Below are 3,281 nucleotides of genomic sequence, written 5' to 3' on the forward strand. Positions count from 1 at the left end.
GAAGAATGAGTCTTAATTTAAAGTTGGAAAAAATGAAAAAAGGTCATTTTCATTTGTAAATTAGAGTTATGTTGTATTGTGAAAGATTTTTCATGAGGTGTGAAAAACCTCAAATGGCTAATAATCCTAGAAGGGGGTGAATAAGATTATTTAAAACTTTTTAACCAAATAAAAATTCCTTAAGCAAATTCCATTCAATCACAATTTCACAAACAGTTTCAACAAAGATATTCAAACTAAATCAATGTCTAACAAGTTTACTCAAGCAATCAAACATAGATACTATTTAATAATTTATTAAAAATGTATAAAATAAATATAATGTATAAAGTAAAGAGAGTAGAAAAAGAAAATGCTTAAGATTTATAGTGGTTCGGAGTTTTCTCTTCTAAGCCTCCTATATCTATTTCCTTAAGCAATCCATTTGAAGTTTTACTAATAAAGAATCCCTTCTTTACAATAGTTTTTTAGGATTTCATCCATATTTACTAGTTGATCTGGGATAATGTCTAACTCAATAGTTTTCCAAGATTTCCCCCATTACAATAATTATTCAGGATTTTAGCCAAGTGTTTGAATATAAAAAATAATGTTTGTAAATGTCTTTTACAAAGCTGATACAAGAAAATGAGCACAAATGCATCTCTCAAAAGTTTGAGTTATAAGCTAGAGAAGAAATGAGTTTAAGTTTTTTATATGATAGTCTCTAACCAATTCCCTATCAAAGAGTCTTTAATTTAGAGTTTTTGTTTGCTAAAACAGCTCATATGATTGTTGGTTGGGAGAATAAATCTGTTGAACATCAAAACCAACAATTTTTGTAAGAGTTTCAGAGACACACAAACATGTGTCTAAGGCACACAGGCGTGTGTCCTTCAACTTTTCACTTTTTGCACTCGATCAATCTTCGATCAAAGCTCCCAACGGTCAAATTTTTAAATGCATCACTTGAGAGACAAGCATCCTAATACCTTCAAAATTCCGAAGTGTTTCAGATATGAAAGGACAAGCAAGAGATAGGCAGAATGGTAGGCGTCCTTGATACACAGACGTGTGTTTTAAGGCACACAAGCGTGTATTTTGTTTGAACATGTTGACTTTACCCAAAACTGCACGGGAAGGATATACGACCATTTTTTTCTCGTGTTTTGGCTTGACACACAGGTGTGTAGTCATGATATACGAGTGCGTATGTTTAGTTTTTGAATTTTTCAATTTGTGATCATTTGGTAATGTTTTTCATACATTCTTTAAACAATGTTAGATATTCAAACTTGTGTTTTTAGTATCATCAAAACATTTAGGGGTTCAACAAAGTGTTAATTTTCAATTAAGACCTCAAAATTCTGTTATTTAATATAATTTTCCTTTTTAAATTGTCTTATTCTTTTTTTGTTTTTTTGTTTAGGAGTATAAATGTGGCATATGTATAGTGGTTTAAAAAATTCCTTGAATAAAAATTAAATTTTCAAATAGTAAACTATAACTATTCTTCAAATTCCTTAGAAGTGTAAAGTTTCAACCTTTACTATAGCTATTCTTCAAAGTCCTCTCCTGCATGCTTTTTGTCTCTTAAGCTATAGCATTTTGAAACGAAGAAATAAAATAGCAAAAACTTAGAAGAGTAGACAAGTAGCCATTGAAGCGAAGTAAAGAATAAAGGATGAGTTCTACATCATGTAGACATAAATGAAGCAATTGAAAAGAGAGATATAAATAGAAGATGAAAAGCTTATGTAATCCATACTTACCTGGACGGGGTCAATGGGTGATCAAAAAGGCCCATAGCCTAGGGCAGCGACCTCCATTGCGCTTAGGAGGGGTGCCACCCTAAGGTCTCCTTAAACTGGGAGAGCCTACATCATTATTTATAGTAATGGGGCTTTGCGTTCGTGCAGCCCCTTTCCAAGATGGCCTATAAACTTGATTAAATAAATTTACTGCATTCAGTTTAGGATGAAGCAAGTGATTCAAAGGTAATATGTGCAGTTAACAATTTCTTTTTTACGTTAAAGAATTTGGTCAAAAGTTGAGTTCCTTTCCTAGAAATGATGAATTATTTAAGAGCAAGATTCATATTAGATTTCTGATCTTATGAAGTTGAAGTAATAAAAATATGATAATCCATGCAAAATTATGGGGTGACAGGGCATTGAACTAGATTCCACATCGGTTGCATAGACAAGTACGTGGGAAAAAGAAAAGTACAAATGAAGATGGAGCTTCTAAAAGTCCTCATAATACTTGTTTTCAGGGAATTTCTCTTGAAAACCATTATTCAGAAAGAACTAATGGCCATGTAAACTGTTGTTTATATGTGTATTTTCTGTCCGAAAATGCAACTAGATATTGTGTATAACATTATATGTGCATTTCCGGTCAGAAATAGAGGTTTCAACCAACTTCATAAATTTTAGACAAAAAATCCAAGCTTATAATACTTGCTTTTTCTGTATGAAACAATTGGTCTCAGCCGACTTCTCAAATTTTAGAAAAATAACACAAATGTATTGTATTAAGAGAAATATTATGTGTATTCAATTTAAATATATAAATAAATATATATTTAGATATATTATCATGTGATTGAGTATTAATTTATCTTTAATTCAAAATTATTTAATTACCTGATAATACATATTAAATATGTACTTATTTTTATCTTCAAAATAAGAATTTATAATTTTATTATTATATTAATGTCTTTTTTTTCAAACGGAGGTTAGCATGTTAACTTTATAAGTTTTCACACCTAATCAAGTGAGAAGGTACAATAATAGTGACTAAGCAAATCAACTTAGCCTATGAGTAACAATCTTAACTTATAAACAACCACCTTTTAAATTATATCTTATCTTTTAAACTATAAAAAAGTAATAATTATACATCAAATTGAGATCAATTAGTTATCATAACTCTAATGAAATAGAATAAAAAATTTTGAATTTAAATTTGAATGAAATAAATAAGACTATAACTTTACCTTTTCATATTTTAAGTATAAAAAATCTATTGATGCATCTTCTCATCACCAACTGATATATATAATTTAAAATTTTATATAAAATAGATTATAATAGTATTTATTAGAGTTTGTCAAGATTCAAGTAAATCTATTTTATATATATATATATATATATATAAATGATTATAAAGATCAATTAAGACAAATTAGACAAAAACATATGATGTTAGAATTTTTTGCGGTTCGGCTTGTCAATTAGAAAGCCTATGTACTCAATTTTTTTCTTCTTTTTGGTGTAGTACAAAAATAATACAAT

General features: G+C 28.8%; 1 non-coding gene across 1 annotated transcript; it reads left to right on the forward strand.

Moving 5' to 3' along the window:
* Nucleotides 1–1,743: 1,743 nt before the first annotated feature.
* On the forward strand, nt 1,744–1,905 carry LOC123209832. Its single transcript, XR_006501140.1, has one exon. It is a non-coding gene; the product is annotated as a U1 spliceosomal RNA (small nuclear RNA).
* Nucleotides 1,906–3,281: the final 1,376 nt, after the last annotated feature.

Source organism: Mangifera indica, chromosome 2 (assembly GCF_011075055.1).
Source record: "Mangifera indica cultivar Alphonso chromosome 2, CATAS_Mindica_2.1, whole genome shotgun sequence".
NCBI classification, from domain to species: domain Eukaryota; kingdom Viridiplantae; phylum Streptophyta; class Magnoliopsida; order Sapindales; family Anacardiaceae; genus Mangifera; species Mangifera indica.